General features: G+C 46.8%; 1 long non-coding RNA gene across 1 annotated transcript in view; it reads right to left on the bottom strand.

The window, feature by feature from the left end:
- Window positions 1-267: 267 nt before the first annotated feature.
- The window catches only part of LOC306926929, a 29,254-nt gene continuing 12,052 nt past the window's right edge, over window positions 268-17,469 (bottom strand). The window contains exons 3-4 of the long non-coding RNA XR_013790456.1: window positions 7,945-8,082; window positions 268-2,587 (exon numbers count right to left, since the gene is read on the bottom strand). This is a non-coding gene — a long non-coding RNA (uncharacterized lncRNA). The remainder of the gene's footprint in view (window positions 2,588-7,944; window positions 8,083-17,469) is intronic.

A 17,469-nucleotide genomic window follows, 5' to 3' on the forward strand; every position in this document is an offset into this window, starting at 1 on the left:
TGAATAAACAAAAACCCAACAGACGTCAAAGAGGTCTTCGGCAGGAAATTAGTTAAAACAAATTACACCCGTGTGAAGTGAAGGGCGATCTTATAATCGTACATCATCATGACGTAAAATAGACACTGCCTTTTTGGGCTCAGACACTATGACGTAAAATTCTCCATTCATTGTCAATGGTAATTTTGTTTAAGACAAAGTTTGTGGACGGTAACTAAAGGCTGGATGTAGGAGGGGCTAGCGTCCCTCAAAAATGACAAACACCAGTATAATAAGAATCAGACACTAATTGTGTTCACTTTATTTAGTCATGTGGATATTGGCAGATTATGTCGACTCAGAACGCTTATGTGAAAAAAAGTATTTGCTACTATTCATCACTTTTACCCTGTATGAATCCTCATAACTTCAGATGTGCATTGTGACCCAAGCATTTCTTTCCACAAACTTTCAACTAAAAGTTTTCTAACCTTATACGAGTCTCCATGTGTCCTTTTAGATAAGACTTTTGACACACATGTACAAATAAAAGGGTTTTCACACATACGATTCCTCATGTGTGCCGTTAATTGGCTTGTGTGAGCACAGCTTAGGCCAGGCAGCACAGATATGGGGTTCACCCCTGTATGAGTCATTAAGTGTGCTTTTAGTGCACTCGCTTGACTCCATCCTTTGCCACATATTGTACAAATACAGAGCTTTTCACCTGTATGAGTTCTTACATGAATGGTTACTTATAGTAGAAAGCCTTTACCACAGACTGTACAAGAAAAGGGTTTTTTCCCCCTATACGAGTCCTCATGTTTGCAGTTGATCCTTTCGACTACACCCTTTGCTACAAAATGTATATGTAAAGGATTGTTCACCTGTCGACTACACATTTTGCCACAAAAGGTACATTCGAAGGGTTTTTCACCTTTGAGTATTACATTTGACCAAAACTTTTGCCACATACACAAGGTACAAACAAATAGACAAAGGAAACATGACAAAAGTAATTAAAATGACGTAAACTAAATAGTACAAAACTTAACCCACAGGCAGTACATAAAGGCATTTCAACCAGTGCACCCTTAGTCTGGATGTATAGCTCAGTGGGGTTTGAGAGTGCCACAACGATGCTGTTTTCAGATACATCCAGCCTATATTGTGCAACTTGCAAACTTTGCATACTAGATTTCTTATAAGATGACCACAGGTGGGCAGTATAAAGCAGTGTGCAATATGGATCAAATAATGACATGCACTGTAGTTGAACAATGACTACATTTGCTTGAGTGTTTGCTTGAGCATACAACTTACAACATTGTCCGTAAATATCATCAGTCATCTGGTTTTCCGCAGGTATGCGTCTTCATATGTCTTTTTAGTTGATCCTTTCGACTACACCCTTTGCCACAAACTGTACATGTAAAGGGTTTTTCACCTGTATGAGTCCTTATATGCTTTTGTAGATCACCCTGATTATTACAGCCCTTACCACAAACTGTACAAGTAAAGGGTTTTTCCCCTGTATGAATCATCGTGTGCCTTTTTAGTTGACCCTTTTCACTACAGCCTTTGCCACATACTGTACACGTAAAGGGCTTTTCACCTGTATGAGTCATCATGTGTGATTTTAGATGACTTTTTTGACTGCAGCCTTTGCCACAAACTGTACAAACATAGGGTTTCTCCCCTGTATGACTCCTCATGTGTCTTTCTAGAGCAGCGGTTCCAACACAGACTTTGCCACAAATTGTACATGTAAAAGGCTTTTCAACTGTGTGAGTGATCATGTGGCTTTTTAGTTGAATTGAGTTTATACAGCCTTTACCACATACTGTACAATAAAAGGGCTTTTCTCGTGTGCGAGCCATATGAGTCATCATGTGTCTTTCTAGACTCGACTTATTCATACAGCCTCTGCCACATACTGTACATGTTACTGTACATACAGGCTTTTCACCTGTATGAGTCCTCATGTGATAATTCAGTCCAGCTTTAGTGAAACCTTTGTCACAAACTGTACAAGTAAAGGGCTTTTCACCTGTATGAATCATCATGTGAGCATTTAGATAACCTTTACTGAAACTTTTGCCACAAACTGTACAAGAATCCTCAGATTCAGAACAGTGTGAAGAGAGGGGCAGGTCAATATTAGTTGCTTGTGATGGTACCCAGTGCTCTATGCAATCTTGTGTTTCCATGTGTTCAGTTGAGCTACTGGCTAGAGGCTCTGCCTCTGTGTTGTCATCACCTTCTTCTTTTTCTTCTTCACTGTCATCTGTGTCAGTTTCAGAACAGTGTGAAGAGAGGAGCTGGTCGATATTTTTGGGGTGTGATGGTACCCAGGACTCTATGTAAGCTTGTGTTTTCATGTGTTCAGCTGAGGTACTGATTAGAGGCTCTGTCTCTGTGTTTTCATCTTCTTCACTTTTCACTGCTAGAAATGTCAACATTGACCCACCAGCCTCTTCTGGTCCTAGTAGCAGCTCCTCTTGTTCCTCTTTAATCTGTGGAGGTTGTGGTTCCTCCTGGACCAGACTGGAGCTCCTCGCCTCTTCAGGGGTAACCTCCTCTTTACACTCAGGGAGGTGCAGGAAGTCTAGAGGGAAAAACAGAAAACATGAGAGAAAAATTGTTGAAGTTTATTATTGTCCATGCAGTGAAGTGTTACCTCCGCTTGAATTCAATTCACATTTGTCTTAAAAATTTGAATTTAATAATTGATTAATTCATTGACGTGATTCAGTCTTTCTTGTATTTTGAAACCCCCAAAATTGACCCCAAATTAACTGAAGCAAAATCGCCTATAACTAATGTGGTGATCGTAACTTTCAAAAGTCATCAGAAGCATCAAAATCATAACCCCGGGGTAGCGCATATCTTTGAGGGGCGCTAGCCCTTTCTATGCACAGCTTTGTGTGCCTGGGCGTTTGTACCACGGAATGTGATGATTTCATTGGTTGAAAGTGCCTGAACAATTACTGTATTTCAAGGCCCTAGTAAAATGTAGTGCAAGGGATGTTTTGGTTGTTTAAAATAAAGAAAAGATTATAGAAAACAAAAATGTATATTCTGTTTATAAATCTGTTTTTAATAGTTAATTTAAATGTATAGTAATTTTTACAGTGCTATACATAAATATAAAGCCATTTAACACTTTGTTTTATAATATTAAAATATGTTAATCTTTTGTTATTTATTTAATTTGAGATGGTCAGCCAGAGCTCTTACCTGCGTGCAAGACTACAGCTACGCCACCACCCCCTGTCCCCCAAACTCCCTTCACTCTGGCTTCCATAAAGATGACACTGTCACTAAGTTTGTGGTGAAGGGGCTGCATTCCTTTGCAACAGTTGAGTCACCATGGTATATAGTCACATGATAAATGCCCTCAATCCACGTTACACTCCTCCATGCAGGACTGTTCTGTCTCATCCCTGCATGGTATGAAGTGGAGGGACTGAATGTTATCGCAGACCGCAAATGTGGCCAAGGTAGCCTCCGGACGAAAGCTGTCTACCAGGCACAGACGGGGGATAGTGTGGCAGTTGAAATTGGAGACGTTTTAGAAGAGTTCGGTATTGGGCAGAAGGTGTTTACGATCAGTGTTTTAGAAGAGTTTAGTATTGGGCAGAAGGTGTTTACGATAACAGTGTTTTAGAAGAGTTTGGTATTGGGCAGAAGGTGTTTACAATAACAGTGTTTTAGAAGAGTTTGGTATTGGGCAGAAGGTGGTTACAATAACAGTGTTTTAGAAGAGTTTGGTATTGGGCAGAAGGTGTTTACGATAACAGTGTTTTAGAAGAGTTTGGTATTGGGCAGAAGGTGGTTACAATAACAGTGTTTTAGAAGAGTTTGGTATTGGGCAGAAGGTGGTTACAATAACAGTGTTTTAGAAGAGTTTAGTATTGGGCAGAAGGTGTTTACGATAACAGTGTTTTAGAAGAGTTTGGTATTGGGCAGAAGGTGTTTACGATAACAGTGTTTTAGAAGAGTTTGGTATTGGGCAGAAGGTGTTTACGATAACAGTGTTTTAGAAGAGTTTGGTATTGGGCAGAAGGTGTTTACGATAACAGTGTTTTAGAAGAGTTTGGTATTGGGCAGAAGGTGGTTACAATAACAGTGTTTTAGAAGAGTTTGGTATTGGGCAGAAGGTGTTTACAATAACAGTGTTTTAGAAGAGTTTGGTATTGGGCAGAAGGTGTTTACGATAACAGTGTTTTAGAAGAGTTTAGTATTGGGCAGAAGGTGTTTACGATAACAGTGTTTTAGAAGAGTTTAGTATTGGGCAGAAGGTGTTTACGATAACAGTGTTTTAGAAGAGTTTAGTATTGGGCAGAAGGTGTTTACGATAACAGTGTTTTAGAAGAGTTTGGTATTGGGCAGAAGGTGTTTACAATAACAGTGTTTTAGAAGAGTTTGGTATTGGGCAGAAGGTGTTTACGATAACAGTGTTTTAGAAGAGTTTGGTATTGGGCAGAAGGTGTTTACGATAACAGTGTTTTAGAAGAGTTTGGTATTGGGCAGAAGGTGTTTACGATAACAGTGTTTTAGAAGAGTTTGGTATTGGGCAGAAGGTGGTTACAATAACAGTGGACAATGCAGCAAACATGTCTGTTGTTGTGGAGACGCTGAAACTTCTCCAAAATCGGATGCTTTTCTCACACCATCAACTTGGCAGAACACAAAGTGTACAGCATAGCCACAGTCACCGGATGGGTAGCAAAGCTAAGAGCAGTCGTCGTGTGGATGAAGCGATCAACAATGTCCAAGACTGTGCTGAAGGAAAAACAGGTGTTCTCTGTCTAACACGATCGGTGCCGGGATTTCTTTCAAAATAACAGCTCGGGGGCCGCGCAGATATGGCCGCTTTTACTCTGTAAAGCTCCCCCCTTCTGGTCCGGAATTTTAGAGTATGGTGGCCTTGGAGTCCAACTCAAAAATAATAATAAAAATAATTCAGAATATTCTTCTCTTGTCTGATATCAATGAAGATGCGCTAGGACGTGTACACACTGAATCAGTCTGTTGGATTCCCCATGACGTTTCCAGACGTCGTACGGATGGAATGTATTAATCAATCTCCATCCAGGGCATCACACCGTACTAATTAACAGGACGGAGACCTCCGTCTGGGGGCCTTTAAACTGTTAAGCACAAGATTTGGACGGACCTCTCTGCTACGTTACCAGGAGGACGACATCCACACGTTCCTGTACGAGGGGACTGCCATGGACCCCCAGGTTCAAAGCTAAGGATGACAGAGACTCTACCTGGGACCGTTTTGTGAAGGCTCATCTAGCAGCCCAAGCCACAGGGGCAGAGCAGTTCCCAGACCCAGGAGGAGGCAGAGTGTGGTGATGATGACGATGGATGGATTTATTTTGTCATTGAACACTGTTTACACACAAAAGTAATCATAATGTGTTAGTAGTGTACCAATAGTAGTAGTACCAATAATAAAAAGCAGTAAGAAATAAACAGTGTATGTACAGCCAGTGAAGAATTCATATTTTGAACCGGGGGGGGGGGGGGGGGGCGACTCTATCTCTTGGTCAGAGAGTTCAAGAGGACAATCTGGTGGTTGAAGTCTTGAGGCATCTGTAGCCCTTTCTCCTCTGTGAATGGGGGGGGTGGAACAGTCTGTTGTTGGGGTGGGAGGCATCCTTGATGATGCTGAGGGCCTTAGACTGGCAGCGTTGTTTGTGGATGGACTCAATCAATGGTAGTGAGGAGCCTATAATACGCTGCAGTTTTCACCACCTTCTGTAATGATTTCTGCTCTGCAACCGTACAATACCGTAACGCACCGTACAGTTTCCGTACCAAGCTGTAATACAGTAGGTCAATGTACTTTCAATGGTACAGCGGTAAAAGTCATGGATGACAGCACACTGGATGAAGCGTATCCTGTGGTTGCACACACTTCTCTACAGCCTAAGAAGAGTGCCTTGGAGGAGCTGTTTGCAGAGGAGGCACAAGAGCTGCGGCACCATCCAGCCAAACGGGGTGACCACCCCTCAAGAGTGTTCGCCATAACATCATTCTTTACAGAAACCTACCCCCAGTGTCTATGATAGAAGACCCTGTCCTGTGGTGGTGAGGAAAGAGAGAGACCCTGCCCCTGCTAGTTGAACTGTCTAACAGCTACCTTTGTGTTTCCACCCCCTCAGAGAGGGTGATACCATCAGCCTGGAGCGATCCAGGCTCATGCCTGACAAGGAAGACATGCTGATCTTTCCGCAGAAAAACACCTAAGACATTTGTCTTCTGTAACACATTTTATTTATTTATATCCTAGTTGGAAGTTGAAGTAGTTTGGGCCATTTATTGTATGTTGCATGATGTTAACACTCCCATGGCCCAGGACGAAGTTCTTTGTCCTTTCTATTAGTAACGCCCGACGCCCAGGACGAAGTATTGTCCAAAAGACGAAGTTTATTGATATGAGAACGGATCGCATGGCTCCACAGGCTAGGAGCGCCTGTTGGGCAATCCTCGGTGACGCGCAAGAGTGAGACGTCATCGAAAAACTCCCTCCCCTGTTTAGCTGATGAAAACGAAAATCTTAAAACGTTCATAACTCGCGATCTAAATCATCCCGTCTAATTATGAAAAAAGATCCTGTGTTAGACGGCGCTCCGCGGTCCAGTCGCTAGTCACGATAGATTTATTCTTGTCTCCCGTTGTTGTCGATCGACTCTAGAGTGGTGTGGCTATTGTTAGCTGCTACACACACATCAACAACTTCCGCCGGTCCGTCCGGAAAAGGGGTCCGTGTTATAAAGGGGTCCGGGCGCTATAATGTAATGGATTAAATAACCCTGACCGCTTAAAGTGTTAAATGGTGCATTGTAGTAATTTGACTGCATTTGTTGCATGTTTTGAATTTTGAACTTGTGTATTTGGACATTTTGAATGCTGCCGATTTATTTTTAAATGGATGTCCAAAAGAGAGAGAGTGTGTGTGTGTGTGTGTGTGTGTGTGTGTGTGTGTGTGTGTGTGTGTGTGTGTGTGTGTACCTTGGAACTGTTTATTGTCATACAAACTCACAACTGGCCAATACAAATAAGGTTCTGGTCAGAATGTATTGTCTCCCATCTTTCCACAAAATAGCAAATTCTCGCTAGTGGTCTCGATAAGCCGATAAGGACCCGGCTCGATAAGGACCCGGCTCGATAAGGACCCGGCTCGATAAGCCTGCTCGATAAGGACCCGGCTCGATAAAGACCCGGCTCGATAAGGACCCGGCTCGATAAGCCTGCTCGATAAGGTGATTGTTATCAAACAAGATTAACGAGCTCCATCCCTAGTCTTCATGTGTCTTTTTAGTTCACCCTTTGCCACAAACTGTACAAGTAAAGGGTTTTTCCCCAGTATGAGTCATCATGTCTTTTTAGTTCACCCTTTTGACTACAGCCTTTGCCACAAACTGTACAAGTAAAGGGTTTTTCCCTAGTATGAGTCATGTCTTTTTAGTTGACCTTTTGACTACAGCCTTTGCCACAAACTGTACAAGTAAAGGGTTTTTCCTCAGTATGAGTTATCATGTCTTTTTAGTTGACATTTTGACTACAGCCTTTGCCACAAACTGTACATGTAAAGGCTTTTCACCTGTATGAGTCATCATGTGTGTTTTTAGATTAATTGTGTTTACATAGCCTTTATCACATACTGTACAAGAAAAGGGCTTTTCTCGTGTACAAGTCATAGGAGTCATGTGTCTTTCTAGATCTGACTTTTGACTACAGCCTTTGCCACATACTGTGCATGTAAAGGGTTTTTCACCTGTATGAGTCATGTACGATTTCAAATGACTTTCATAACTGCAACCTTTGCCACAAACTGTTGTGCTTGTGTTTTCATGTGTTCAGTTGAGCTACTGGCTAGAGTCTCTGTCTCTGTGTTTTCATCTTCTTCACTTTTCACTGCTAGAAATGTCAACATTGACCCACCAGCCTCTTCTGGTCCTAGTAGTAGCTCCTCTTGTTCCTCTTTAATCTGTGGAGGTTGGGGTTCCTCCTGGACCAGACTGGAGCTCCTCTCCTCTTCAGGGGAAACCTCCTCTTTACACTCAGGGAGGTGCAGGAAGTCTAGAGGGAAGAAAAAGATAACAAGAGGGAAAATAATGAAATGTTGGAAGTTTATTATTGTCCATGCAGTGTAGTGTTACTTCTGTTTTAATTAAATTCACATTTTGGTCTTAAAAAAGCAAATGGTATTTAATAATTTGATTATTAACTATTAGTTAATAATAATTATTATTACTATATTCTTCTTCTTCTTCTTATTATAACTATTAGTTATTAATTATTTGATTATTAACATTGACTGCCATCCGTGATTCAGTGTAATGTCCCTCACTGCTGCCTGTAACAGTGGGGTATTTTATTTTGAAAACCCGAAATTCACCCCAAATGAACTGGAAGAAAAATCGCCTATTATAACTCCCCTCAATATGCCCAAATATGGAGATGACCGATGTCATAGTACTGATGTCAGAATTACTGGGGAACGAATCAAAAGCTAACACATTTCAGCATAGTAGTTTTTGACGAATGACATTCGCATTCAAATTATTAATGTCACCGTGTCCTTATAATATCGTCATCACGCAATGACATCACATGTCAGCATCACAGCCACGTTAATTGTCCTTTAAAATGAACTTTCGAGTGAACAAAGTGTTATTTATTTCTAGGAACTTCCACTGAAAAGGACTTGCTTTCACGGACACCAATTCTCTGACACCGATTCATTGACACGGATTCACTGATTCACTGCCACTGACTGAAGGCCTGTCTGACGTGTGAAATGCTTTGCTGGACGCTACATCTGAAAGTAAAACCACACAGTAAAACCACACAGTAAAACCACACAGTAAAACCACACAGCTGTGCTGATGGAATATACTGTCTACATCTGGGGAGGTTATCGACCCTGCCTTCTTCATGCCTTTGATGTCGATTAATCGACGATCGATCGATATGCACGGGAATCGATCTTGAAATAAAAAATCGAATAGTCATTAAAAAAAGCGGACGCTTTTGGTCCGCGGGCCAGACGCTTTTGGTCCACGAGCCATGCTCGCGCCTCGCAGACCTCGCAACGCCTCCTCCCCTCTCCCCCCTCACTCGTGGTAACAACAAGGAAGTCAACAAGAACAGCTGCAGCCTAATTGATCTGACCTATATTTGCGCAACTGACTGGCATTTGGTAGCCTAGTAATTATACTTATTTGGCAGCACCTGCAATTCAGTAACCTACAGCCTACACATTTCAAAAGGCTTTCATATGCTATTAATATTTTTTCTAATAAGGTTTGTCATTTTTGTATAGTTTTGGATATTAATTAATTAATTATTAAAGCACAGGGCCTCGCATTTCTCCCAGGCAGCTCTGATTGCGTGCGCCTCGCAGCAAGCACTCGTCTCGCTGCTGTCATAAAGCCTCGATTAAATGAAGCTTTATTTCAGTTAATTTTACGGCAAGAGAAGCAAAATGCCTTTCCTTTACACTTGCGTGTGCTGTTTCCACAAAGTTTATTTCAGTTATAAATGCAAAATGCCGTTCATCGTGTGCTGTGCTGCTTTGGATTATATATTTTTATTTGAGAGGTAATGCCTGTGTCAGGCAGTTTTATTTAATGTTGACTTGTTACGGTCGGATGTTTTATTGTAAGCCTAATTATTTGTGCGTCACTGCTTTCATGAAGGCTGCTACAATTGGGCGGATTGGGTGAAAGCAAGAAATGTTGCTTATTGTTAAATAAAATAATTGAGACCAATCCAAGCATGCGTTTCTCTCTGATATATCGTTGTTTTATTTATTTTAAGCCTAATTCATTGTGCGTCACTGCTCGCCCACTGCTCGTTTACCATGATCCAGAGCTCTAGAGGCTCTGGACAGGGCCCAACGGGCACCGCTCTAGAGGCTCTGGACAGGGCCCAATGGGCACCGCTCTAGAGGCTCTGGACAGGGCCCAACGGGCACCGCTCTAGAGGCTCTGGACAGGGCCCAACGGGCACCGCTCTAGAGGCTCTGGACAGGGCCCAATGGGCACCGCTCTAGAGGCTCTGGACAGGGCCCAACGGGCACCGCTCTAGAGGCTCTGGACAGGGCCCAACGGGCACCGCTCTAGAGGCTCTGGACAGGGCCCAATGGGCACCGCTCTAGAGGCTCTGGACAGGGCCCAACGGGCACCGCTCTAGAGGCTCTGGACAGGGCCCAACGGGCACCGCTCTAGAGGCTCTGGACAGGGCCCAACGGGCACCGCTCTAGAGGCTCTGGACAGGGCCCAATGGGCACCGCTCTAGAGGCTCTGGACAGGGCCCAACGGGCACCGCTCTAGAGGCTCTGGACAGGGCCCAACGGGCACCGCTCTAGAGGCTCTGGACAGGGCCCAATGGGCACCGCTCTAGAGGCTCTGGACAGGGCCCAACGGGCACCGCTCTAGAGGCTCTGGACAGGGCCCAACGGGCACCGCTCTAGAGGCTCTGGACAGGGCCCAACGGGCACCGCTCTAGAGGCTCTGGACAGGGCCCAACGGGCACCGCTCTAGAGGCTCTGGACAGGGCCCAACGGGCACCGCTCTAGAGCAGTGTTTCCCAACCTGTGTGCCGCGGCACTTTACTGTGCCGTTTGATGTGTCCAGGTGTGCCGCCTGATTTGACCGAAAATAACACTAACCCTCCCCCGAAAGCAATATTATAGCTACTGGGCTGCAGGCTTCCTATTGTTGCGTCGTTGTTGTTGTCACACGTCTAACCATTAGACGTGCGATAACGACGGAACAATAGACTCTAACGACCCTCGGCCATTGAAATGTTATTGCAAAAGAGATGCATCCAGAAGACGTTACATTTCACGCATATGCACGTAGACAGCAGACACATACAGTCCTACATGTCCCGACCCAAACACTGAGGAGGTAAAGTAAACGTGACGTTGTTGTGATTAAACATAATGTGCCACGAAAAATAGCTATAAGTGTCCATACATGATCGCCTCGTTCGGCCAACACAATATATCTCCCTCCCTCCACAGAAGCGCAGTGATGCCTGATTTATTCTTCGTCGTACACGTGTACCATGCTGAAAATGGCTGATTTACAAGCTCACAACGCGTTGCGGACACAACACGTTGTGAGCTTGTCGATCAGCTATTTTCAGCACGTGGAAATATGCAGGCTGTGAGAACTGAGACCCTTCACAATAAAAGCATACAGCTTTCACAAGTTGGCCCATAATAAAGACAAGGAAAAGGATTAAGAATTAGGTGGCATTTCACATTGCATATGAGCTATTTTTTCTCCAAAATGTATTTTTTTTAAAGGAATTATTTTTTTATTATTAAATACCCCAAAGTTTTTTTATTCTATAAAGTCTGAGGTTCTATATGGCTAAGGGCTGTGGTACTGTGGTAATAATAATAATAATTCAAGAAAGAACGAAAAATAACTAAAATAGTTTGGAACCATGAACTTTAGTTCAAAATATTGAATGATGAATATATGAATATATATATATATATATATACTGTATATATTATATACACATATGTATATAGATAGGCCTATACACCGTATATCTAGGTGTGCCCTGAGATTTTTAGGCTATGAAAAGTGTGCCCTGGGACAAAAAAGTTTGGGAAACACTGCTCTAGAGGCTCTGGACAGGGCCCAACGGGCACCGCTCTAGAGGCTCTGGACAGGGCCCAATGGGCACCGCTCTAGAGGCTCTGGACAGGGCCCAATGGGCACCGCTCTAGAGGCTCTGGACAGGGCCCAATGGGCACCGCTCTAGAGGCTCTGGACAGGGCCCAACGAGCACCGCTCTAGAGGCTCTGGACAGGGCCCAATGGGCACCGCTCTAGAGGCTCTGGACAGGGCCCAATGGGCACCGCTCTAGAGGCTCTGGACAGGGCCCAATGAGCACCGCTCTAGAGGCTCTGGACAGGGCCCAATGGGCACCGCTCTAGAGGCTCTGGACAGGGCCCAACGGGCACCGCTCTAGAGGCTCTGGACAGGGCCCAACGGGCACCGCTCTAGAGGCTCTGGACAGGGCCCAATGAGCACCGCTCTAGAGGCTCTGGACAGGGCCCAATGGGCACCGCTCTAGAGGCTCTGGACAGGGCCCAACGGGCACCGCTCTAGAGGCTCTGGACAGGGCCCAACGGGCACCGCTCTAGAGGCTCTGGACAGGGCCCAATGAGCACCGCTCTAGAGGCTCTGGACAGGGCCCAATGGGCACCGCTCTAGAGGCTCTGGACAGGGCCCAACGAGCACCGCTCTAGAGGCTCTGGACAGGGCCCAACGGGCACCGCTCTAGAGGCTCTGGACAGGGCCCAACGGGCACCGCTCTAGAGGTTCTGGACAGGGCCCAACGGGCACCGCTCTAGAGGTTCTGGACAGGGCCCAACGGGCACCGCTCTAGAGGCTCTGGACAGGGCCCAACGGGCACCGCTCTAGAGGTTCTGGACAGGGCCCAACGGGCACCGCTCTAGAGGCTCTGGACAGGGCCCAACGGGCACCGCTCTAGAGGTTCTGGACAGGGCCCAACGGGCACCGCTCTAGAGGTTCTGGACAGGGCCCAACGGGCACCGCTCTAGAGGCTCTGGACAGGGCCCAACGGGCACCGCTCTAGAGGCTCTGGACAGGGCCCAACGGGCACCGCTCTAGAGGCTCTGGACAGGGCCCAATGGGCACCGCTCTAGAGGCTCTGGACAGGGCCCAACGGGCACCGCTCTAGAGGCTCTGGACAGGGCCCAATGGGCACCGCTCTAGAGGCTCTGGACAGGGCCCAACGGGCACCGCTCTAGAGGCTCTGGACAGGGCCCAATGGGCACCGCTCTAGAGGCTCTGGACAGGGCCCAATGGGCACCGCTCTAGAGGCTCTGGACAGGGCCCAATGGGCACCGCTCTAGAGGCTCTGGACAGGGCCCAAATTAGCCAATTGATCACACCTGATAACCTCTAGATCATACATGAGCAACTGGCGGCCCGCGGGCCACATGCGGCCCCCACCTTCACTTAATGCGGCCCTCATGTTAATATCAGAATACTGATATAGTATTGATTGCAGCCGTTACAATTCCAAACCCGTTTTAATTACTTCATGACTAGTATTAAAATGACTAGTACTTAATGACTAGTAATACAATGACTAGTACTTAATGACTAGTAATACAATCTTGTCTTTTTGTGTCCAATGTAGTTATGTTAACAGTTCATAAAGTTAACATAACTATAACTAAATGCATTTTAAATTCAAAATTCAATAAAAAGGTTACTTTTCAGGATTCTAATTCAAAAATAGCAAAGAATTATTCAGGTTTTCAATTCAAATATATAGCAAAAATAGCTGATCTACAAGCTCAAAACGCGTCGCATTTTTGAGCTTGTACATCAGCTATTTTTGCTACGACAGTAATATGCACTGTGGCCCTCTGGAGTGAGTGTGGAAATATATTGGCCCTCGGCCATCATCAAAGTTGCCCACCCCTGCCCTACATCTCCATTTATGGAGATGCCCTGTTCTTTTTCTAAAGATTTGTTTTTGGCTTTTGTGCCTTTATGGATAGTTACAGTGAAGACGGACATGACGGAGGGAGAGAGAGAGAGAAGGACATGATGGAGGGAGAGAGAGAGAGAAGGACATGACGGAGAGAGAGAGAGAGAGAGAAGGACATGATGGAGGGAGAGAGAGAGAGAAGGACATGACGGAGGGAGAGAGAGAGAGAGAAGGACATGACGGAGAGAGAGAGAGAGAGAAGGACATGACGGAGAGAGAGAGAGAGAGAAGGACATGACGGAGAGAGAGAGAGAGAGAAGGACATGACGGAGGGAGAGAGAGAGAGAAGGACATGATGGAGGGAGAGAGAGAGAGAAGGACATGACGGAGGGAGAGAGAGAGAGGAGGACATGACGGAGGGAGAGAGAGAGAGAGAGAAGGACATGACGGAGGGAGAGAGAGAGAGAAGGACATGACGGAGAGAGAGAGAGAGAGAGAAGGACATGACGGAGAGAGAGAGAGAGAGGAGGACATGACGGAGGGAGAGAGAGAGAGAGTAGGACATGACGGAGGGAGAGAGAGAGAGGAGGACATGACGGAGGGAGAGAGAGAGAGAAGGACATGACGGAGAGAGAGAGAGAGAGAGAAGGACATGACGGAGGGAGAGAGAGAGAGAGAGAAGGACATGACGGAGGGAGAGAGAGAGAGAGAGAAGGACATGACGGAGGGAGAGAGAGAGAGAAGGACATGACGGAGAGAGAGAGAGAGAGAGAAGGACATGACGGAGGGAGAGAGAGAGAGAAGGCCATGACGGAGGGAGAGAGAGAGAGAGAGAAGGACATGACGGAGGGAGAGAGAGAGAGAGAGAAGGACATGACGGAGGGAGAGAGAGAGAGAAGGACATGACGGAGAGAGAGAGAGAGAGAGAAGGACATGACGGAGGGAGAGAGAGAGAGAGAAGGACATGACGGAGGGAGAGAGAGAGAGAGAGAAGGACATGACGGAGGGAGAGAGAGAGAGAGAGAAGGACATGACGGAGGGAGAGAGAGAGAGAAGGACATGACGGAGAGAGAGAGAGAGAGAGAAGGACATGACGGAGGGAGAGAGAGAGAGAAGGCCATGACGGAGGGAGAGAGAGAGAGAGAGAAGGACATGACGGAGAGAGAGAGAGAGAGAGAAGGACATGACGGAGGGAGAGAGAGAGAGAGAAGGACATGACGGAGGGAGAGAGAGAGAGAGAAGGACATGACGGAGAGAGAGAGAGAGAGAGAAGGACATGACGGAGAGAGAGAGAGAGAGAGAAGGACATGACGGAGAGAGAGAGAGAGAGAGAAGGACATGACGGAGAGAGAGAGAGAGAGAAGGACATGACGGAGGGAGAGAGAGAGAGAAGGACATGACGGAGGGAGAGAGAGAGAGAAGGACATGACGGAGGGAGAGAGAGAGAGAGAAGGACATGACGGAGGGAGAGAGAGAGAGAGAGAGAAGGACATGACGGAGAGAGAGAGAGAGAGAGAGAGAGAAGGACATGACGGAGGGAGAGAGAGAGAGAGAAGGACATGACGGAGAGAGAGAGAGAGAGAGAGAAGGACATGACGGAGAGAGAGAGAGAGAGAAGGACATGACGGAGAGAGAGAGAGAGAGAAGGACATGACGGAGAGAGAGAGAGAGAGAGAGAAGGACATGACGGAGAGAGAGAGAGAGAGAGAAGGACATGACGGAGAGAGAGAGAGAGAGAAGGACATGACGGAGAGAGAGAGAGAGAGAAGGACATGACGGAGGGAGAGAGAGAGAGAGAAGGACATGACGGAGAGAGAGAGAGAGAGAGAAGGACATGACGGAGAGAGAGAGAGAGAGAGAAGGACATGACGGAGAGAGAGAGAGAGAGAGAAGGACATGACGGAGAGAGAGAGAGAGAGAGAAGGACATGACGGAGAGAGAGAGAGAGAGAGAAGGACATGACGGAGAGAGAGAGAGAGAGAAGGACATGACGGAGGGAGAGAGAGAGAGAAGGACATGACGGAGGGAGAGAGAGAGAGAAGGACATGACGGAGAGAGAGAGAGAGAGAAGGACATGACGGAGAGAGAGAGAGAGAGAGAAGGACATGACGGAGAGAGAGAGAGAGAGAGAAGGACATGACGGAGAGAGAGAGAGAGAGAGAAGGACATGACGGAGAGAGAGAGAAGGACATGACGGAGGGAGAGAGAGAGAGAGAAGGACATGACGGAGGGAGAGAGAGAGAGAAGGACATGACGGAGGGAGAGAGAGAGAGAGAGAGAAGGACATGACGGAGGGAGAGAGAGAGAGAGAAGGACATGACGGAGAGAGAGAGAGAGAGAAGGACATGACGGAGAGAGAGAGAGAGAGAAGGACATGACGGAGAGAGAGAGAGAGAGAAGGACATGACGGAGAGAGAGAGAGAGAGAAGGACATGACGGAGAGAGAGAGAGAGAAGGACATGACGGAGAGAGAGAGAGAGAGAAGGACATGACGGAGGGAGAGAGAGAAGGACATGACGGAGGGAGAGAGAGAGAGGACATGACGGAGGGAGAGAGAGAGAGAAGGACATGACGGAGGGAGAGAGAGAGAGAAGGACATGACGGAGAGAGAGAGAGAGAGAAGGACATGACGGAGAGAGAGAGAGAGAGAGAGAAGGACATGACGGAGAGAGAGAGAGAGAGAAGGACATGACGGAGAGAGAGAGAGAGAAGGACATGACGGAGAGAGAGAGAGAGAGAAGGACATGACGGAGAGAGAGAGAGAGAGAAGGACATGACGGAGAGAGAGAGAGAGAGAGAGAAGGACATGACGGAGAGAGAGAGAGAGAGAAGGACATGACGGAGAGAGAGAGAGAGAGAAGGACATGACGGAGGGAGAGAGAGAGAGAGAAGGACATGACGGAGGGAGAGAGAGAGAGAGAAGGACATGACGGAGGGAGAGAGAGAGAGAAGGACATGGCGGAGGGAGAGAGAGAGAGAAGGACATGACGGAGAGAGAGAGAGAGAGAAGGACATGACGGAGAGAGAGAGAGAGAGAGAGAAGGACATGACGGAGAGAGAGAGAGAGAGGACATGATGGAGAGAGAGAGAGAGAGAAGGACATGACGGAGAGAGAGAGAGAGAGAAGGACATGACGGAGAGAGAGAGAGAGAGAAGGACATGACGGAGAGAGAGAGAGAGAGAGGACATGACGGAGGGAGAGAGAGAGAGAAGGACATGACGGAGGGAGAGAGAGAGAGAAGGACATGACGGAGGGAGAGAGAGAGAGAGAGAAGGACATGACGGAGAGAGAGAGAGAGAAGGACATGACGGAGAGAGAGAGAGAGAGAGAGAGAAGGACATGACGGAGGGAGAGAGAGAGAGAAGGACATGACGGAGAGAAAGAGAGAGAGAAGGACATGACGGAGAGAGAGAGAGAGAGAGGACATGACGGAGGGAGAGAGAGAGAGAAGGACATGACGGAGGGAGAGAGAGAGAGAAGGACATGACGGAGGGAGAGAGAGAGAGAAGGACATGACGGAGAGAGAGAGAGAGAGAGAAGGACATGACGGAGAGAGAGAGAGAGAGAGAGAAGGACATGACGGAGAGAGAGAGAGAGAAGGACATGACGGAGAGAGAGAGAGAGAGAGAGAGAAGGACATGACGGAGGGAGAGAGAGAGAGAAGGACATGACGGAGAGAAAGAGAGAGAGAAGGACATGACGGAGAGAGAGAGAGAGAGAGGACATGACGGAGGGAGAGAGAGAGAGAAGGACATGACGGAGGGAGAGAGAGAGAGAAGGACATGACGGAGGGAGAGAGAGAGAGAGAAGGACATGACGGAGGGAGAGAGAGAGAAGGACATGACGGAGAGAGAGAGAGAGAGAGAAGGACATGACGGAGAGAGAGAGAGAGAGAGAAGGACATGACGGAGAGAGAGAGAAGGACATGACGGAGGGAGAGAGAGAGAGAGAAGGACATGACGGAGGGA

The sequence above is a fragment of the Electrona antarctica genome, assembly GCF_951216825.1.
Source record: "Electrona antarctica genome assembly, chromosome: 7".
Classification (NCBI taxonomy): Eukaryota; Metazoa; Chordata; class Actinopteri; order Myctophiformes; family Myctophidae; genus Electrona; species Electrona antarctica.